This window comes from Macaca fascicularis, chromosome 2 (assembly GCF_037993035.2).
Source record: "Macaca fascicularis isolate 582-1 chromosome 2, T2T-MFA8v1.1".
Taxonomy (NCBI): Eukaryota; Metazoa; Chordata; class Mammalia; order Primates; family Cercopithecidae; genus Macaca; species Macaca fascicularis.
In genome coordinates, this window is record NC_088376.1 from 23,039,617 (window position 1) to 23,062,616 (window position 23,000).

At 40.7% G+C, this 23,000-nt stretch overlaps 1 protein-coding gene across 2 annotated transcripts in view; it reads right to left on the reverse strand.

Moving 5' to 3' along the window:
- RARB (retinoic acid receptor beta) overlaps positions 1–23,000 on the reverse strand; it is a 771,619-nt gene that overhangs the window by 287,416 nt on the left and 461,203 nt on the right. The window lies entirely within an intron of this gene.

A 23,000-nucleotide genomic window follows, 5' to 3' on the forward strand; every position in this document is an offset into this window, starting at 1 on the left:
ATATAAAAATATTTCTGAGCATATTATTTGATCAAAAAACAAATATAAAACAGAGTCCAGTCTAGTAGATCTAGGTGACTGATAGAATAAATTTAATGTGGAAAGTAGTTACAAATATTTTGGACAATCTGAAAACGAAATGGTATGATGATAGATTAATGTAGGTCAGGTGCGGTGGCTCATGCCTGTAATCTCAGCACTTTGGGAGGCTGAGGCGGGCAGAACCCTTGAGGTCAGGAGTTTGAGACCAGCCTGGGTAACATAGTGAAACCCCCTCTCTATTAAAAATAAAAAATAAATTAGCTGGGCATGGTGGTGCACGCCTATAATCCCAGATACTCTGGAGGCTGAGACATGAGAATTGCTTGAACCCGGGAAGCAGAGGTGCAGTGAGCTGAGATTGCGGCACTGCACTCCAGCCTGGGCAGCAGAGCAAGACTCTGTCTCAAAAAAAGATTAACAGAGGCAGGAGGCACTATGCATCCTAGGCTGGAGAGGTAAATGGTCTCATCCAAAAAGCCAGGAGCCTTCCATCTCTTGCCAGTGCTTCCTTTTGGCCAAATCAGGTAAAAGGATAAGTGGATTGAGAGGGAAGTTAGGGAGTCTCAAGCTTCTGAGCCACTCACTGTGCACACTCCTAAGACCTGGGAGGGGTGCTAGCAAACTGTGTACATGGTCATATGTATGCAGTTTGAAAAAGTATAGTATTTTAATTTAAAGTTACAAGTACTTTCTTTTTGTACTTTGATATCCCCTGCATTATACTTCTCAAGTACGCCCCTATCTAGGGACTGATTAGGGGGAGTTGAGCTGGGGATTCATTTAGTTTCTGTCTAGTGGGATATGTGTATATGGTTCACAGTTTTTTTTCTGTGTAGATTTAAACCATCAGTTGTAGCTGACGTAAGAATTGAGGGCTACTAATACCACTCATTGTGTGAAGCCTGGGAATACCAGAGAGCCTGTAGACATAGAACTGCCCCATACGCTTAAGAATTTTTCCACATCCAGCATGAATTTTAAATGCCCACCAAGTGGATAAAGAAAATGTGGTACCTACACACCACCATGGAATACTACACAGACATTAAAAATAACAAAATAATGCCCTTTGCAGCAACATGGATGCAGCTGGAAGCCATTATTTGGTTTTCTGTTCCTGTGTTAATTTGCTTAGGATGATGGCCTCCAGTTGCATCCATGTTCTCATAAGTGAGAGTTGAACACTGAGTACTCATGGACATAAAGATGGAAGCAATAGTCACTGGGGACCACAAGAGAGGGGAGGAGGGAGGCGGAGAAGGAGTGAAAAATTGTTGGGTACTATGCTCACTACCTGGGTGATAAGATCAATTATACCCCAAACCTCAGCATTACATAATATGCCCATGTAACAAACCTGCACATGTACCCACCTGAGTCTAAAATAAAAGTGGAAAGTATTTTAAAAAATTAAAAAATGAAAATATAAAAAAGAAATACTCCACCAGACACTCAGATAGGTGAAACAAAAGGTTTTTGTTGATGTCTTGGTGTTAGAATGGATTGTAGTAATATACACACACCCATTGTGCCATTTTACCTGGCATTCACCTCAGATGTCTCAACCCCAAGAAACTGATGACAGACTCATTGGTTGCAACACAAGAAACTTAAACTATCTTAAAATCTTACAGCTCTCCTGTGAAAACAACTTGATAGAGATTTTCCCACAATTGACAATGATCCCTACAATTTATGTAAGATTAATAATGTTATGAATGGGAACTTTTCTAAATTGTCAGTAATAAAAAAGTAAATTCCAATTAGCATACTGAGGAAAGACAATTATATTTCTGCTTTTCCTATAGAAAATTATTGTTATAAAAAGAAACAAAGATGAAGCTAAAAATTCTAGGAAAAAATTATGAGATATATCTCAACAGTTAATAAAATAAGACCTTATTTTTCCAGATTTTTTATTTGCTCTTGATTTTTAAAATTCTGAGTAAATTTTTAAGATTTGTAATGTTTTACGATTTTTTTTTGAGAAAGAGTCTGGCTGTGTCACCCAGGCTGGAATACAGTGGTATGATCACAGCTCATTGCAACCTCCAACTCCTGGGCTCCAGGGATCCTCCTGCCTCAGCCTCCCAAGTATCTGAGACTACAGATGCATACCATCACACCTAGCTATTTTTTTTTTCTTTTTTGTAGAGATGAGGTCTCACTATGTTGCCCAGGCTGGTCGTGAACTCCTGGGCTCAAGCGATCTTTCTGCCTGGACCTCCCAAAGTGCTAGAATTACAGGTGTGAACCACCACACCTGGACTGTTATTTTTTTCTCCTAGGAAATAAATATTCCCTTTTGTACATAATTTTGTATGTATAATTTTGTTTTATGACTAAAGACAGCCCCCAAATTGCATAAACTTTAGATCCTATAAACTTGCTGACATAGGAGCTTAGGAAATGAATTTTAGTTACCTAAAGCAACACAGAGTAGAATAGGAGAAAGGTGGAGAAGAGATCTGGGAGCCAGTTAGCAAAAGACAAGCACTACAGTATATTAAAGAGCTTGCAAAATCTCTGGAAGGTCCAGGGAACCAGACGAAGAAGTTTCACAACCAGAGATAATCGCTGACATCATACCAGGGAGTTGGGGAAACCTACTTACTTCCTACATTAGGCATAAGCATTCCAGTTCAAGCCACCAATGTACTGATAATGAATTTTGAATGGTATCAACCACTGACGTATCTGCCAGGGCTGTCTCTAGAAACCTGATGTAGATCTTGCAAACCGAACCACACATGCATGTCTGTTTGGGTCACTAACTCTTAATTCTAAGTCTGGTTTATCTACATTTGATTGGAGTAGCCAGGGTCACTCATCCGAGAGAAAAAACAAGTGGGTCTTCTTATTCCCATAAGACAGGAACGTCCAAAGAAAGGATTAATGCTGGGAAAACAAAAACAAAAACAACAAACAGATATCCACTACATTCCACCACCATCATCCCTATTTTATAGAATGGAAACAGAAATGGAAGCCTTGACCTGGAAAGCAATCTGCCCACATTCAAATTAGGTAGAAATGGATAGAGCCTGGATGCTGCCTCCAGACTTGAAGACACAAATTCAAATGCCTCTAGAATCCAGGATGTGATACAGATGGGTGGAGAAAAGCAGCAGTACAGTGTGATGGAAAATATCAACAGACCATTGGTCACCAGGACTGGCGGCAACAGGGAGTGGCAAGATTGAGGCGAACCAGAGAGCTCATGACCATCTAAGAAGGACAGCTGCTCCCAAGTTCCTCCTGGCTGTGGCTGCATGGGAATGTTCCCCAGTGGGGCCATCTATGCAGATTGTAAAAGAGAGGTTAGAAATCTAGATTTTTATTATGAAATGTCCCAATTTTTAAATGTTTTTAACAATTGAAAAAACTTTGTGACTATTGTTTGGGCCACAATTGTACAAGCTCATCTGCTGCTAGATGATTACCTCAGGCTTCTATTTGCAATTTCTGCTCCAGAGAGAGCTCTCACTCACTAAATTATACTTCAATTAATTGCATTTTACAAACCCACTTTTAACTCCCAGCCTTTACTTTTCCTCTGTACTTGACCAGAGTTGAGTCGGAAGGTCTGAATTTTCAATCCTGACATACCGCTTATTAGCGATATAATCCTGAGTCCTTTAACTTCTCAAAATCTTAGGTCTTTATCTGGAAAATGAAAAAAAAAAAATCCACTCTGCCTACCTCCTGGGGTTGTTTTGAGAATCAAATGAAACAATGAATATGAATGTGTTTTGAAAGCTATCAAAATCTACAGAAAAGTCAGTATATTACTTTTAATGATAACCTTAATTTTCAGAAAAGTAATTACCCCAAATTCCTCCTTTCCGTTTATAGAAAATAACACATTAATTTTTCTTCCGTGTCTGATTCTACCCCCATCATCCTTGGCATTTCAAAAATGATTGCCTTGTAGTCAATAAGTTCATTAACCACTTCCCTAAACACCACAGGAAACAACTCATCTCCCCCAAAGAACCCATATTTTGAACACAAGCATTTATTTTTTTACATACTTTTTTTCCTTTTTTTTTTTTTCTAACCAAGTACAACATTAATGAGTTGTGTTTCACTTGAACTTCTGTATGGAGATTTCAGGGTAACTGACTTGAACAAGGAGGCAGAATTTCTTAGGAGGTCAACCAGCAGGCAGAGCTTGAGTGTGAGTATCCACATCCCCCACTGTCATTCCTTGCGTTTTTTGAGTTTGTGTCATGAGCCTGAACTGTCTATGTACCATATGTGCCCTGGGGAAAGCCATTCTTATTGAAAGGCAAAATAAAGCCATCACTTATATGAAGAATGGAACCCATTTGGCAATGATATTCCTTTCCATGTTTCCCTTCTCCGAACATTCTGTTACAGAGCAAAGACAGGCATAAACCTCACCCTGCTTCCCTTGTGGAAGCCCTCGGCTACCCCGCCGTGAATACTGATCTGGCACTATCTGCCACCAATGGGAAATGTTTGGGGGGAACATCTACATATTTGATAGTATAGCTTTTGTTAATTAAATACAAACTATAAACAGAGAATATGTGACAAAAGGAAAAAGTCCAGACTTGCAAAGTTCTTTTTTAGCTACAGGAGGCCTCTATGAGGAGGAAATGAAGATATCCTTTAGTACCGACCCAAACTGTATGGATGGCTAGTGCTGTATCTTTTAAAATTCGTACCAGTGGACTCTTCTAATAATTGTCCACACAGGGCGGTTCAGAATCTGGTCTTCACTCCCATTCTTTGTACTTGCAGCTGGTACTCAATTCTGTTTTCACAAATATGCCACGTGCATCCTCTCTTTCCCCTTCTTGAGGTGGCCGCCCTGTCTGATATGCCTCTCCTTTATGCCTGCCGCCTACTTAGAATATAAAGATCTTCAAGGCTTGGAAAAACCCCAACACCCTCTATGAAGCCTTCCCTGATTGCGCTAATCCCCCCCTAAACTTCTTTTCTTCTGACCTTGACCCACAGTTTAGCATCAAATGTTGTATTCTCGTACCTAAGTGGCAGTCTCATCTGTTCCATTGGACTTGAAGTTTCAGGGCCATTATGTATACATCGCCTTTAATTTCCGGAGTGTGCAGTTCAAGGCAGTGGTTGGCACAGAATATAAACTGAGTAACAAATTGATTTACATGCAAATTCTGGCTATATCTCATGGCTTCCAGAACCTAAGTGCTTCAGAGTAAAAACACTGACATAGGCACTGCCTGAGGAAGTGCTGTACATGCTGTTTCGAAAAACATTCAAGGAGCTGTTGAACAACCACTGGCACAGATGGTACAGAGTGGAGTCATGTGTGAATAGAGAGGGGGAAAGAAAATGGTAGCCCAGACAGGGATGGTTGTCAGCCCATAGTCACGCAGTAGATGAGTGGTAAAAGTAGCACTTAAACCCTGGCATTCCAGCTCCCAGCCTAGACTCTTTCTAAAAGTGTTCATGGACAATCACGTATCTGAAGAAACACTCTGAACATACTGTATTTTGTCTGCTACACGGTATCTGGAGTGGTCCAGGTCTCATGTGGTTACTACATGAAATGTCCAAACCCTCTATTTCCACAAGGGTAGAGACTTTTGTTCATTGTGATAACTCTGAGTGCTTTTCACATACTAGGTACCAAAAAATATTGACCTAATGTTGAATGAATGAGTGCCTAGAAAATCTGAGTATCAGTCATACAGACGAGGCTGTGTTGCAAAAACAATGCTCAAACTTCAGCCACTTATAAAAATGAAGGACTATTTCTCACTCATGCTCCATATCCACCATGAGTTAGCAGGAAACTCTGCTCCATCTCACCTTACGATGAGACCCAGACTAGCGAAACAGCCACCATCTTGAGTGCTGCTGGTCACAATGCCAAAGAGAAAGAGCACTGGAGGGTTTTAAATGTGCAGACAAATGGTTGGCCTGGAAGCTACACACATCATTTTCACTCCAAATTCACAGGTCAGACTTCATCGCATGGCCTGTTCAACCATAAGGGGCCAGCAAGGGCAATCCTACCATGCTGCTAACAGGGGAAGGGGCAATAAATACCTGTAGAGCAGCCTTTGCGACTTTCATGAAGAATCTTTGCCTTCAGTGCCTTTAGTTTCTTTAAAGCCATCAAGTAGGTTGAAGAAGAATAAACAGTCTGGAAGAAGCCATCCTTCATGTGTGTAGGTAATGTACAAGGGAATTCGAGACATCTGTTTCGTTACTTCTCAGGTAAGAAGCAATTATGAGGCTGGGCGCGGTGGCTCATGCCTCTAATCCTAGCACTTTGGGAGGCCGAGGCGGGTGGATCACCAGGTCAGGAGATCGACACCATCCTGGCTAACACGGTGAAACCCCATCTCTGCTAAAAATACAAAAAATTAGCCAGGCATGGTGGCGGGCGCCTGTAGTCCCAGCTACTTGGGAGGCTGAGGCGGGAGAATGGCGTGAACCCGGGAGGCGGAACTTGTAGTGAGCCAAGATCACGCCACTGCACTCCAGCCTGAGCAACAGAGCAAGAGTCCGCCTACAAAAAAAAAAAAAAAAAAAAAAAAGAATAGTGGCACAATGCAGGCAGAAATGACTGGGGACAGGAAAAAAGAGAAAGTTAGGAAAATCAGCAAGGTACTTTTCTACAGATCAACAAAGGGGTTTTGGTTGATTTCATGGAGAGTCTGAATCAACAGTGATGCGGTTTCCCCAAAGGTGAATTAAATTTTAGGTTACATTAACAGAAATATAACTTCTAGAATGATGGAGGTGATAATTCTGCCTAACTCCACATTGGTAGAACCACATCTGGGATATCATGTTAGTGCCTAGTGAGGGATTAGTGCAAACAGAGGAACATGACTGGATTGCTAAAGAGCTCAATATTCTGCCACAAGAGGAACAAAGAAAGTAAATTGGAATATTTAACTTGAATTAGAAAATACTCACAGAGGCTGGGTGCAGTGGCTCATGCCTGTAATCCCAGCACTTTGGGAGGCCAAGGCAGGTGGATCATTTGAGGTCAGGAGTTCAAGACCAGCCTGGCCAACATGGTGAAACCCTGTCTCTGCTAAAAATACAAAAATTAGCTGGGCATGGTGATGCATTCCCACCTACTCAGGAGGCTGAGGCACGACAATCGCTTGAACCTGGGAGGCGGTGGTTGCAGTAAGCCGAGATCACACCACTGCACTCCAGCCTGGGCAAGAGAGCAAGACTGTCTCAAAAACAAAAACAAAACAAAACAAAAAACACTCAGGGAGAAAATGATAATAGTTTTTAATAGCTGAATGATTGTTGTGTTGAAGAGCATTCATCCTTGTCCGTATGCCGGCAAAGCATAGGAATATGACCAAGGTAAAGAACTTACAAGGAGATAGATTTGTACTTGATACCAAGAAGAGTTCCTTACAGAACTATCAAAATACAGAATGGCATGTTTGGAGACTTAAAAGGTTCCCCAATAGCAAAAAGATTATTGTGGTAATCAAACATCGGCCATGTGGAAATTAAGACGAGGTGATTTCTAAGATTCCATCTCACTCAAACACATGATTTTAAGTTCCATGGTATCTACTCTTGCACTCACTGCTGGACCTACAGCTGTACCTACTCGTGGGCACCATAATTTAGGAGAACGTTTTAGAGGAACACAATCCTACAGGGTAGGGATTAGCCAACTTTTTCTGTAAAGGGCCAGATAGTAAATATTTTAGGCTTTGCTGGCCATATGATCTCTATTGCAACTACTCAACCCTGCTGCTGTAGTATAAAACCAGCCATAGATAATACGTAAACAAATGAACATGATTGTGTTCCAATAAAACTTTATTTATAAAAGCAGGTTTGGGGTAGCATTTAGTTTGTGGACCTTAGTTTGCAACCCCCTACTACAGACACTGAGAAAGATTCTAGCTAGAGAAGCTGCTTATCTAAGAAATCTACACCCTCTGAGTGCCTCGTCCTCATTCTAGTGACAGAGGCCAAAATGTTATAGGACCTACTCATCTCTGTCCAACGACAAATAAACTAAATAATTCCTGGCTTAGCAGGGGGTACAGAAAGCTCTGATCAAAGCACAAGTATTTGTGATAATAGCTTGAAAATACAAAAGAGGAAATGAAGATATTTTTGCATAACTTTCAAACCTGGCTCACTGTTGGAAACCAAAAACTGTGACCAGAGATGCCATTGAGGAATTTGTGTGTTGGCTAAGGGACTTTTGAGATTGGCAGTAATCATGCAATCATATCAACACTATGCCGAGAACTTACATGGCCATATTACAGATTTTTTTTTTTTTTTTTTTTTTTGAGGCAGAGTTTCATTCTGTCTCAAAAGCTGGAGTGTGGTAGTATGATCTCAGTTCACTGCAATCTCCGCCTCCTAGGTTCCAGCGATTCTTGTGCCTCAGCTTCCCGGGCAGCTGAGATTACAGGTGTGTACCACCACACCCAGGTACTTTTTTGTATTTTTAGTAGACACGGGGTTTCCCATATGTTTACTATGTTGTCCAGGCTGGTCTTGAACTCCGGTTCTCTATTGATCCGCCTGCCTCATCCTGAGGGATTACAGGCATGAGTCATTGCGCCTGATCTATATTACAATTTTTAACTAATTTGGATAAATAGCTAACTGGTATCATGAGTGTTTTCTAGACTACAGTAAGACCAGACATACATAAATCTCTGGCACTAGTAGAATGTGAAGGAATGTATCTGTCTTAGCATGGGGAGCTTAATGCACCAACCCTAACAAGCCTGGACAATGAAAAGAGTGCACAGCCATGACTCCCACCAAGGATGGAGCCAAGCCAAGCAGACAATTCAAATAGACAAATGACTTCTGATTTGAAGTAAGAGAAATGTTCAACCCATCCCACTCTCAGCATGTTTAGCTCATAATCAGGCATTATTATAATGGTATGCAAATTGTGGAAACGGCAGACATTCTTTCCAACCATGTTTTCATTAAAGATTCAGCTTTTTTTTTACCCCAGAATAATAGTAAATGACATGCGAACTTCATATGAACTATAGGTCATGAAAGGATTTAGCATTGGCATTTTTAATCTAAAAAGTCTAGTGCCAGAAAATCAATATGTTTCAGTTGCAGCATTCGAATGCAATTTTCCTCACGTAACAGGGTTTCTTTCTTTCCTTCTTCTTTTTCTTCTAAGTCTTTTTTTTTTTTTAAAGAATGAATAATTCCTGGTTTTTCTATGAAACAAGCTGCCGTATTATAAGGTAATGACATCAATAACACATTACATGTAAACAGAAAATGAACAAAAAATCATTCAAGGCCCTTTTGAAACTGGAGTGCTTTTCATCAGCCCTATTACAGGTTCCATTCACATTATCGGATTGAAGCATCCTGCATAACCGAGGTGCTGACAAGTCCTGATTACCCAATAACTCCTATATCCCTTTCAGGCAGGTTCACGGAGAGGACAGGAATACCAGGCCTTCCTGGGGGGCAGCTGGCCTGCCACGGAGACCCAATCAATGAAACTCAATGCCCTGTCACTTTCCTTCTCCAAAAATGGGGCACTGGACTTCCTGGTGCATAATTGGGTCTTTTTATTCCCTGTGTTCTCAATTGTTTCAGATAACAACTGTTTATAACACAGCAGAGGACAGGCCAGGTTAACACTACCCAACTCTTTTCCCCAAATACTTACAGCTCCATTGAAGCTCTCTATATGGCAAATTAGATAGTGTCTTTCTTAAGTAGCAGAAACAACTGAAGAGATTGGCACTTGGGACAAGGTGGGTACCAGACAAGCTGCAAACGTTCATCATCTGAATGTTTATATGTTTCAAATAACCACTCCGTTACACTTTACTCTTCAATCTCGAGTTACACCACTAATATAACACCCAAGGACCCTTTTCCTTATTTTTTATACCACTGTGTGACATTTTACTCTTTTTGAGGAAATTTTTGTTGAAGCCCAAGCTCTCTCTGCTATTCAACAAATGCAATATCTCCCCCACTAGGTAGGAGAGCTGTGGACACCACGGCTCAGGTGTGACAGATATGACAGCCAGCTGCCTGGCTGGCCTGCCTGATATCTGTGGGGTTGGGGTGATTCTACTAAAGGTTCAGAGCCTCTGGGCAAGACCACAATTCATGTTCTCAAGACAACTTTGCAACCCTTGCATAGAAACTGCAGCCTGTTGCTTGTGGTACGGCTCTGAGAAGCAGCCAAGCCATTTAAAAATAAGTTTTGAAACAAGCAAACTGTGGCTTTTGCCTTTTGGGTGGTATATCACCATATATTTGACGTAATCTTCAGCTTGGGAGATATCATATTTTTAAAACAAATTTCTTGGCTTCCAGCTTGGCTCTGGGGCACTGCTGTCTGAGGACGTGGGTTTACCTAATTAATGCAGGCTCCAGTCTTTTTCTCTTTTTCCTTCCTTAAAATCTCTCCTCCTACAGTTAAACTCACACTCTGATACATTTGCAAACAGAATAAAATAAATAGAGTACTGGGCTCCTTACTGAAGTGTTTCAAATTGAAATGAAGGTATAATTATGCAGGTTGCAGCACATCACAGTGCATCCTACCGTCCAGAGGCAGGAGGGGGCAGTGGTGTAGAGTATGGGCTCTCTCATGGTTCGAATCCTAGTACTGGTTGTGCACACTGTGAAAGTCTCCTGGCCTCTTTGTATCTCAGTTTCTGAACTGTAACGTCACCTGTAGGGTGCGGCAACCCTGAATATGTCAAAGGCTTAGAACAATGTCTCTTGTAGGGTAAACACTTGTCAAATGCTATCATTATCACAAATAAAAACACCACTGGATTAAGTCTAAACTGTTATTGTGTCATGGCAGAAACTGGTGAGATCAGGTATTCTTCTAAAGGCCATTAGAGAGCTTTGAATAGGGAGGGACATGACTGGACTTGCATTGTAAAAGGATCACTCAGTTACTGGGCAGAGGTCAGTCTATAAGGACAAGAGCAGAAGCAAGGACACTAATTAACTGACTACTATAATAACCCAGGTGAAATCAAATGGTACGTGGACTAGGGCGGTAGTGGTGGAAGTAGGAATCAGTGGTTAGATTCTGGATGACTTTAAAGATAAAGCCCAAAGAGTTGTGGAAGGATTAGATTCTGGGCATGAGAGGAGAAAAAGAGTCAAAGTTTATTCCAAATGTGGGCTCACCAGCTAGAATTGATCAAGGTTGATGAAAAAGTCTGAAAGAGTGAAGATAGAGACAAGTTGAAGAGTGAGGAAACAGACCATCTAAGAGGGCAATACTAGGCATAGCAGTTATGGCAGACATGTCATAGAGGTGGTAAGATTTGGGATCATCAGCAAGTAGAGGGGATCTTACAGGGCATTCTAAGCAGAAGGGGAAAAAGATGTGGAAATGGAGCAAATGTTTAATGCCAAAGAAAGAGGAGATGAGCAGAACTGAATAAAGAAGTCTTCTTAGGAAGCACTGAAAATAAGGTTAGAGGAGCCCAGTACAGCTGGGATGCAGAAGGCCTTGACTATCTGCCAGACAGTTCTGTTTAGTGATGGAATGGAAGTCTGGATGCTTGGGTTTTGGGTTCAGCTATCATCTGTGCATATATATTTATTTTTAAGGTTAGCAAAGAAAAGGGGTGCATGTACTCATACTACTAAAGTCAAGATGGGTCTAGGAGGATCCACTATGTTTTCCATTTTTTCGGGAACTTAGGGGCTGTTCAGTGTCCTTTTTCGTAGCAGGCATCACCAAGCCTCAGGAGTATATTGGATATGATCTGGCCATATTCACAAGCCTCATTAAACCTGTGGGCCACCCACAGTCACATTTCATCTTTGAACCCTGGACTTGGCAATTTGCAATTAAGAAACAAACCCAGACCAAGCAAAATAAAATAAAAACATGCTGCCAGGCTGGTTGTGGCTCTATGGAACTCAAAGTGGCTTTACTGAAATGCCGCCAGTGATTGTGGTAAGTTGTTATTGTCCCCCAGTTTCACAAAGAAGGAAACCTGAGCAACTAAATAACACACACATTTATTGAGGGAAGAGAGCTTATGAACAGTACCATGCAGAAAAGAAATCGTTTTTTCTCAATGAGGTTTCAACCATGTGGCAAATGTCTACTGGTATCTGCCCAGCAAAAGATCCCAGGAGATTAGAGAGACATTCAGCTAACGTCAGAGGGGACATGGGTCTTCATTTTGGCACTCAGTCAGTCACGGCCTTTTGCTTCACTTAGTCCTTGGACTAGCTCAAAAAAATTAATGGGAGCTCAGCTCTGCTATTGTTGTCAAATATTATGTTCTAGCTTAATTGCAGTCATTACTAAGCAGAAAGTCCTGTGACAAATGCAGTCAACAGGAGTTCACTGTTAAAAGCACTTGAAGAATCAGATTAAAGGGGCTTGGCAAACTTGGGAGGATAAAATCAGCATCAGTTTTCTTTGCTTCTTGGGTCACAGTCTCTCTGACTTAGGTTTTCTCACCTGTGAGTGGAGACAATAATACCTCCCAAAAGTTCTTCAGAATATAATATAGGCTTTGAGGCTGGACCTGCTGAGCATGTCAAGAGGTTGTCTATATAAAGGACCAAGGAGCCTACTGAGAAAGAACTCAAGGAAATAAGGGAATACATTCAGGCTCTGACGGCCATCAAGGGTCAGAACATTCTAAAGAGAGCAATGAGCTTGTCATTCAGATTATTGTCTAGTCTAGCTCCCTGAGAAATAGAGAAGCTTACATGTAAAGAAAAATACTAAAAAAGCAACTTATCTCCCTTTCTCTTACATACACACAAATTCTGTGACAAATGGGGAACAGCACTTTAACATCCAATCCACATAAGGGTGGATAAATGGAATCATACTCACAGGACCTTGTATGATTTCCATGGGGGCACAGCCCAGCTTTGGTGGAGGTTTTTTAAAAAATGGCTTGAGATACAATTCACAATAACATGAAATTCACCCTTTTATAGTATACTACTCGGTGGTTTTAAGTCTGTTCACAAAGGTGTGCAAATATCACCACTATCTAATCTTGAAACATTTTCATCATCTCCCAAGGAAACCCCATGCCCATTAACACTCACTCCCCATTGTCCCTTGTCCCTAGCCCCTGGAAGCTACTAATCTACTTTCGGTCATATTTACCTATTCTGAATATTGCATCTAAATGGGATCATACAGTATACGGCCTTTGTGACTGGCTTCTTTTACTCATCATAATGTATTCAGGGTTTATCCATGTTGTAACATGTATTGGCACTTCATTTTTTATGACTGAATAATATTCCATTTTGTGGATATAGCACATTTGTTTATCCACTCATCAGTTGAATATTTGGGTTATTTACAATGATGAATAATGCTGCAAGAACTTTCACATTCTAGGTTTTGTGTGACATGTTTTCAATTCCTTTGAGTATATCCTAGGAGTGGAATTGCTGGTTTATAAGCTTAATCTTTGCTTAACCTTTTGAGAAATGCCAGACTGTTTTTCAAAGCTATTGCTGCATTTTATAATTTCACTAGCAATATAGGAGGCTTCCAAATTCTCCTTATCCCTGTTATTGTCTGACTTTTTGGTTTTAGTCATGGTAGTGAGTATAAAGTGGTATCTCATTGTGATTATGACTCACTTTTATTTATTCTTCTTGGCATTAATGTGAACTTAGTGTGAGGACTTGCTACGGTTTTGCTGTTAGTTTCTCATGTGTGTCAACTGATTTCACTCCTGTGGGCCATTGTCCTTTTCTCCTGCTAGGTCCCTTTTAGTAGTGACAATTACTTGGGCCTCTGCTATTTGTGGGGCTACTGAAGATGTGTCTCTAGCACCATGACCCCAGCGCTGACACCAATGGTCTGGCACCTATACCAAAGATACTTTCTCAGATGTGATATTGGTGCCACCTTCCACTGGGGCTGAAGCCGTAAGTAATTGAAACTGCCACCGCAAGAACCTCAGATGTTAGGGACAGGAGCACAGGGTCTTTGTTCTTGTCAAGACTAGCACTTTAAGTCCTGCTTCTAGAATCCTCAGTGTTCTAAAGCTCTGCTAGATTTCCAGTTTAAGATGGTAGATGGAACACCTGCCAAAATTAATGCCCAGGCCCATCTCCATACAAAATGCAGAAATAAGAGATATAATTAACAAGTACATATCCACGTTCTACAACACAATATGAATGCACTACATAGAAATGGAGGAACATGCAGGACCTTATGGTGATAAGGAGAAGGTAGCCATGATTATATCACCAGCACAGAGCTGTGAGTAACTCTGTACCTCCTGTAAAAGCTCGAGCCAACAGTGCCCTAGGGCTGCCTCAACATCAGTCTATAACAGCCCAAGACATGCAAGGGAGGATCCTCCCACAGAAGATATGCACAAAATGGAGAGGCCCCAGGTAGCTGAGGAAGACTAACCCCATTGGTATTCAGACTGTAGTACAGATGCTCCTCAACTTATAATGAGGTTACGTCCTGATAAAACCATAGTAAGTTAAAACTATCATAAATAAAACAGAAGTGAAAAATTCCTTTAATACCCTGATAAACACATCATAAAGTAAAAAAAAAAAAAATTAAGTCAAACTGCCATAAATCCAAATGTTTCTCAACTCACAATGAGGTTACCTCCCATTGTAAAGTTGAAAAATCTAAGTCAAACCATTGTAAATCAGATTTATTTATTTATTTATTTATTTATTTATTTATTTATTTTTTGAGGTGGAGTCTTGCTCTGTAGCTCAGGCTGGAGTGCAGTGGTGCAATCTTGGCTCACTGAAACCTCTGCCTCCTGGGTTCAAGCAATTCTCCTGCCTCAGCCTCCCGGGTAGCTGGGATTACAGGTACCCACCACCATGGACAGCTAATTTTTTTTTTTTTTCATATTTTAGTAGAGATGGGGTTTCACCATGTTGCCCAGGCTTGTCACAGACTCCTGAGCTCAGGCAATCTGCCTGCCTCGGCCTCCCAAAGTGGTGGGATTACAGGCATGAGCCACCGTGCCTGGCCGATGGTTTGTATTTTATTATAGCAGCAGCTAAAAGTGATTCAAACAGTGGAGATACATACAGTCCTAGCTTCCCTGAGTAACTATTATGGTCTCTCCTTTTTAAGCCTTTATGATCCTGTTACAGAAAGCTTTGGTTCCTTCTGTACTTCTCAGAAAACTGCCCTCTGCCTGCAAAGGTCCCTGCAGAACTATTTGTACCGTGAGACCCTGTCCCTGTGCCTCTTCAATGGATCAAGAAGGATATCCAAAGTAGACAGTCATATTCTTTCTTCTAGAATTTGGAGTTAATGATTCAGAGACTAGATTGTCTCTATTAATGGTTAGACCAAGAGTCTTACACATTGTGAAAAATTATTGTTCAGCACATACTCACTCTTCTTCCCCCACAAAGTCAAGATCTAGACATTGTGCCACATTTTACAGCATCTTAATCATTTTTCCACATTGAGGAGTTATACATTTGTGCTGAACAAATTATAATGCAAGGACATTTTGTAGAAAACTGTCATGTTTTGTCATATAAGAGAGTGTTTATCAGACACACAGCAGCAGTGATAACAGAAACACAGGTTAAATTTAGAGCAGTGGTTCTCAAATTATTTCATGTGATATCATCTACTCCTCAACCATATCTGATGAAGGTATAAACTCTGAAGACTATGCTTAAATGAACAGAGCTTGGTGTTGAAATCGAATCAAATGAATTTTAAAAATCAATTTGACACATATTTAATGCTATGCATAGTTGTAATTATATGGCATGGCAATTAGACATAGGAAGCAAACTGTTCAGGTAGATTCTTATGCAATTATTTGACTTTTCCACAGTCAGCTGCAAGAGGGCAAAGGCAAATTATTCTCGAACAGGAAAGATGAAGAAATTACTATTTTCTAGTCTTTAACTTCCTACAGGAGAATCTCTGAAATTTTCTTTTTTTTGGTGCCACAGACCTTTTAGTAGGCTGATGAGGGTTGTAAACTTCTTATCAGAATAATGTTCCTAAAATAATACATACAGGATTATAAAGAAAACCAATTTTAAAACTTTTAAAAACTTTAAAAAATAACTTTTTAAAAAATTGAAATATTGCAACAATTAAATGTGATATTAAAAAATCACAGGCACTGCTTGTAATACTGTGGTTACTTTCATTCATAATTTCAAATTTCATTTAGGAGTGAGGTGGGCCAGGTGTGGTGGCTCATGCCTGTAATCCCAGCAATTTCGGAGGCCAAGGAGGGAGGATTGCTTGAGTGCAAGAGTTTGAGACCAGCCTGGGCAACATGGTGAGACTCTTTCTCTACAAAATAAATACAAAAGTTAGCCATGCATGGTGGTGCATGCCTGTAGTACCACCTACTTGGGAGGCTGAGGTGGGAGGATCACCTGGACCTGAAAATGTCGAGGCTGCAGTGAGAATGAAGATGCATCTTTCTTTTTTTTGCTATTAAAGTTGAAGGATCCTCTGAATTGAGGTTAAGAAGTCTGCCCTGAGGGGAGAGGTCAACCACCATTCTCCAATAAATACTCACTAAATGTTACTTATTATAAAAACCCCAAACTAATAATAAACAGTTTTTACGTTATGTAAACCTGGGCTAACACACTGACCTTATATGAACAAGTCACCTTAATGCCATTACCAGAAAGCTGTTTTAATAACTATGCAAGTCTATGACATCTATGATGTGAACAGTGACCCCTTAGATGTGGAATGCACATTAGCATAATCATACAAGGGAATCTTAATATCGGTATTTCAGATATTCCAGGTCTCTCCAGGAATTTGGAATCAGGTCTGTCTCCCAACCCCACCTTCAGTCTGAGGGAATCCTTGAGGGGTTCTTGGACAATTGGGCAGAGTTAAAGAAGCCTCCACGCCCATGGATCAGGTTGTACATGTAAGTTATTAGAAATTCCTTTAGAATGTTCCAATTCTCATCCTCAACCCCCTCAGGGAAGCTGAGAAGTTTTTCTCCTCCTTGGAAACAGTAGACCCCATGCATCCGATCTCCTGAGACACCCAATTACAAGACAGAGGAGGAAGATTGCTGGAATCCCCAAAGCTAGTGTCATACCTGGACTAAAAATTAGAGGCAAGCTTAACTCAATACTATGCAAATCACCATCCTGGGATTTGATTCTAAAACACAGACACACAAAGAATTGTTGAATGAAAGGAATGTCGGCATAGCCTGCTCTGGCTATGCCATCCCTATCTCTGTATCTCAGCTGAGTTTTTAAGCATATACTAGAGGCCAAGGCGGGTGGGTCAAGAGGTCGGGAGATCGAGACCAGCCTGACCAACATAGTGAAACCCCATCTCTACTAAAAATACAAAAATTAGCCGGGCATGGTGGCGCATGCCTGTAATCCCAGCTACTCAGGAAACTGAAGCAGGAGAATAGCTTGAACCCGGGAGGCGGAGGTTGCAGTGAGTCAAGATTGCACCACTGCACTTCAGCCTGGGTGACAGAGCAAGACTCTGTCTCAAAAAAAGATTTGGTAGCAACTCTTAATAAAATTATATGAGTGTTTACATAGTCAAAGTAGTCCTTTTGTAAGCTGCACAAATAAATACTATTACCCCTACCCTGAACCTCTGCTTTGAAGAAAGAACACGTGCTTAGCTATCTTTTGTCCTATATTACAAAAGAAAGTCCCTTTCTGTGGAATATCTGAATCATTCACTGGCAGTTTCTCAAGGTAAACAGAGTAAATTAAAAATTAATGTTTCTCATATGTATATACACACACACATAAGTGAATGCAATTCTTCCTGGCCCCACCAGGCATTAAAAGCAGTCGAGCCCATCTGTCATTTCAAAAAGCCTCTAAAAAAGTAGAAATCTAGGACAACATCAAAAAAATTCTGAAAACAACCTCTTGGATAAAGATAAATGTTCTTCCAATGATTTGTCTTGTCTAATTAGTCCCAGGCATGAAACTAGAATGGGGAATGAGGGGAAAAAATGGGATCATGTCTAGGTTTTAACAGGGGACAAAACAAAAAGAAAAAAACTAAGACTGTAATTATGCTGATAACTTAAAGGAAAAAAATCCCATGAAAATCTGCTTTTCCCTGTACATGATTAGCTTTGCTTTATGAATTAGGTTTTTGATAAAAGCTGTTTCAGATTACAAGAAAACAAACAAATCATGCTTCTTATGAATTCATATAATATTACATCTCTGTAGAGGAAGCAGGAGTGCCTTTGACCAGTCTAAATCCAAGATAAAATTAAAAGTAAGCTGTAAGTCGAAAAAAAAAAAAATAGCTTCTGAGTCCTTACGTTTTCAAGCCATGTCAGGAGTAGGGAGGGAGAGGTTGTAGGGCTAAGTGAACTGATTGTAATTTCCTTTCGTTCTCTGATTCTATGTTTCAGTTATAGGCCTAATTATTCCGCTGGTAAAAAATCTAGACCTTAATTCCCTTACTTTATCCTAAGTTATTTGTTAACCATTTGAGAATATGATGAAAGCAATTAATCCTCTCCTAAGATGTACACTTGTGTGGGAACATCCCATTTTGTATACCATCACAGAGTTCATGGATTTCCTGAAGTTTATATACATGGAACTCTTAGAAGTCTACACAGGCCAGATAAAAGACTTCGGTCTTTAGCCATTTGAGAATCCATTTAGCTCTTTCACGGATACTATCTAGGTAGGGAATGAGAGCCCTACACAAAACTCAAAATCTCTAGGAATCTTCTCAGTCCGCGAGCCTCACAGACCGCCCATGATACCGAAGGCATATCTTCTCACTCCTATAAAATATCTTGTCCAGGGCAGCTTAGAAGTGAAACACTGCTAGGATGGCATGCCAGTGAGATGTCTGGCTCACTTAAATATATTATGGATTCAGGCAAGTGAACAAAAGCAATCGGACTTCCAAATTCTAACTAGTAATACATGGACCAGTTCATGGGTCAGAGTTAGAGATTCATTCTGAGAACCACTGAGTTAAACAGTAAACAATCTGGACAGGGAATAAGTTGACCCTCCCAGTTAGAGTGAGTGGCTTTTATTTTCCCCCTCCAGTAATCCAGATCATTTCATTCTTTCTCTGCCAGACCTTTACCACTGGATAATTAAAATAATTAAACTAAGAATTTTTGAATGTTTACTACCTGCTGGCTACCATGGTAAATATATTCATGTATGAATTCACTTCAACCTCCTGTCGACTTCAAGAGGTAGGTACAATTAAAATCAACATTTTATAGATGATGAAACAGAAGCACAGAGATAATTTGCCCGAGTTCCCAGAAAGCTAGGAAATAGTGAAGTTACTTCCTACCTTTCATTTCCCATGGACATAGATAGCTTAATTTTCCTGTAAGTAGGAGCTTCCAGCAAAAACCTAATTACCAACTTCTTTGAGGAAAAAAGGCTTTCTGGCAGATTCCAGGCTGCCTTGCCTTTCGAATTTTCTACTGTGGGTTTGAGAGGATTTTTCCTTGTTTCTGGAACTCTTCATGATGTGTGTGTCTTCTTACCCTCTTCTAAGTTTCTTCTTTCAAGGCTCATCTCAAGTTTTGCCTCTTTTGGTGGATGTCCCTAGGGTTCATTCTATTATGTAAGATTAGGCACCCCTGAACATACTTTCCTTAGACAGTTGATTCAACTAGATCCTAAGTCTCTAATATAGAAAACCACGAAAGTTTACTGAGTCAACAAGATACACTTTTGAGAAACACCTTTGGTGTGTAAAGCAAAGCTCCCTTTTCTCCAAATAAATCTTCCATCTCCATATGCCCTTTTCTCCCCGCTGATGCTTCTGAATTCTCCTTGTAGCTGCTGTGGTAAAGGGGTTAAAGGGTCATGAAACTTGTTCTCAACGTATTATTTCCTGCTGTTGATGATCTGCCTTACATTTAGATTGGTATTCAATATCTAGCATGTGGGTGCCTTAGTCAAAACCAAAGGAGAAATAGTCCCATCTTGTCCATATATCACAGCAATAAAAGTGGGCCACTCATGTATCAGAATCTTAGGCCTGGGAGAATTTTCATTTAATACTTAAAAGAACACAGCCCTACATATTAGGCAGATAAAATAAAAATGTCATGAGGTTGGGACCCTTTTCAATTCCATCATACAAACAAGAGAACAGAGAGGTTAATGTCTTAGTTTGTCCAGGTTGCTATAACAAAATACCTTAGACTGGGTAATATATAAACCATGGAAATTTATTGCTCACAGTCCTGGAGCCTGGGAAGTCCAAGATCAAGGTACCAGCAGATTTGATGTCTGGTAAAGTTCAGTTCTTCATAGATGGTATCTTCTCACTGCATCCTCACATAGTGGAAGGGCAAAGGGGTCTCCCTCAAGCCTCTTTTATAAGGGCAATAATGCCATTGATGAGGGCAGAACCTCATCACCTCCCCAAAACTCTACCTCTTAATACCAACATGTTGGAGATTGGATTTCAACATGAGGATTTTTGAGGGACACAAATATTCAGACCATAGCAGTTAAAATGCCCAAAAGTCACAAAGCAGGCACAACCAGGATTTGAACACAAGTACTTAAGAGCTCTTGTTCTTAACTACTGTACCATGTTGCCTCTCTAGCATAAGAGAGTTACATGGTAAGTGGTAACACATAGTCTATATAATTTGGGTGATATATTACTCTTTTGGGAAAATGGACAGATTGTCTTTCAAGGAAAAAATAGAAATACTTTCTGGTATCCATGAGATAGAACAGGACTGATCACATAGTCCAGGGCTAACTGGGGCACTGTTACCTGTGTATATACCTCACTGGGGCACTGTTATCTGTGTATATACCTCGACACCCTGTGATAAAGAGCAGAGCAGGGTAAGGGCAGGGAATGAATCTGAGAGCAAATCTGCAAAGCTGGTGATTTTTCCTCCTCCTTCCCCCCTTTCCTCCTCTCTCTTCTTTTACTGAAACAGCAGGAGAGCCGGGCGCGGTGGCTCAAGCCTGTAATCCCAGCACTTTGGGAGGCCGAGGCGGGTGGATCACGAGGTCAGGAGATCGAGACCATCCTGGCTAACATGGTGAAACCCCATCTCTACTAAAAATACAAAAAACTAGCCGGGCGTGGTGGCGGGCGCCTGTAGTCCCAGCTACTCGGAGGCTGAGGCAGGAGAATGGCGTGAACCCGGGAGGCAGAGCTTGCAGTGAGCCGAGATCGGGCCACTGCACTCCAGCCTGGGCGACACAGCGAGACTCCGTCTCAAAAAAAAAAAAAAAAAAAAAAAAAAAAAAAAAAAAGAAACAGCAGGAGAAAAGACTGGGAGGCGGTGAATATGTTGCCAACTGACTTCTAGGAAGCTTCCGCCAACAGGCAGTTGGAAGGAGAGAAGCTATGGTCTCTCTCCTCTCTCTCTCTGCCTTAGGTGGCTTCTCCCACAGTGACTGAATTTCCTCTGTGATGTTAGCTTCCACTGTCTGCCCAAGATCTTAACCTCCAAAAGCACCATCTCTTCCTGTAGTCCCTTCAGCCGGGGTTGGGAGAGGGGTAGTGACTTCCTGTTGTAGCTAATGTCTGGGTGGCCCCATTCTGCAGTTTCTTCTTTTAGCTCTTACATCAACTGTATGATCAACTCCCCGTGTTAAATTCCTTCTGCTAGAAATAGCTGGAATGGCATTTAGTTTTCCTTATTGCATGCTGACTGGTAGAGAGAATTAATTTAAGACCACAACTTGCCTAAGTTCGGTACTAAAGTTAAGTTCCCAGGGTTCAAATGTCTCTCTTCAAAACCTGCACTTTTCCTACTAGAATATGCTGCTTGTCAGTGAGTACCCAATGTTTATAAACTTAATGGTTAACGAATGACAACATAATCAAAATATAGTGTTTTTTGGTTTATCTCAGTCCCCTTTGGTTTTTTAATTACATTGATCCTTTTGGCAAGTTCTGACTTGTTCATGGAATTCTTACAGATGTGAAGCTCTTTCCTGGGAAACAGGCTGCATTTTCCTTGGTGAATCCTTTGGTGAACATCCCCTCCTTACCTCCTCTGAAGTTATTGTCTCTGTGATACTTGGGCTGAAGCTGAGAAGGCTTATTCAAAGGAACAAAGCCCTTCGAACAAACGAGAAGGGCACGGACAACCGATGAGCCATGAGTAGCCACTCCCAGTTGCGACACATGTGAAATTGAGCCCCAGCATTCTTGGCTTGAATTTCAAAAATGTGACTAGGTTGTGACCCCGTGAGCCTGGCTAGGATAGGTGAGCAGAACCAGTTCTTCATTTTGGTGGGAGAGAACAGACAGAAGACAAACACATACAATCTTTTTAGCCAGAACTCCTAAACCTGAGACATTTCCATTTAATCAGAAGCAAAGATAGAGATACTAGGTGGTGATGGTTTTAGGCAGATAGGATTAGTTATTGTCATAGACACAGCTGCTTCCTATCTCTGGATATTTTTTTTCTTTTTTCTTTTTTTTTTTTTTTTTTAGTGGAGTAACTCTAGCCTTGGGAAATTCTTTTTCTTTTGTCCAGGGTTCTGCAAAATATCATCTGAAATTGGAAAATGCTGTGTCGTATGTTGGGTAATAGGCATTCTTCCCATCGTCAACAATACAATAGCATCAACTACAAAAGAAGCATTAAAATGTTAATGACAATGAACATTTGAGGGCTTGTGATGTGTCAGGCACTGGTCTAAGTGGTTCATTATAAAACATCAACTCTTAAGGACTTTATGAAGTAGGTATTATTATAGCCTCATCTTACAAATGACAAAACTGAGTACAGACAGGTGCTCACTGCCCAGACTGAGACGGCCAGTAAGTGATAGAACTGGCATTTGAACACAGAAAATTCAGGGCCTTTGCCCACATTTTTAACTACAGTACTGTACTGCTTCTCCATCATGTATCAGAATACAAATACAGGTATATGGTGAGACATTCTACATAACGTGTCTGATCTGGTTGCGTGACTGCACAGCCAGGCTGTGAATAACTAGGA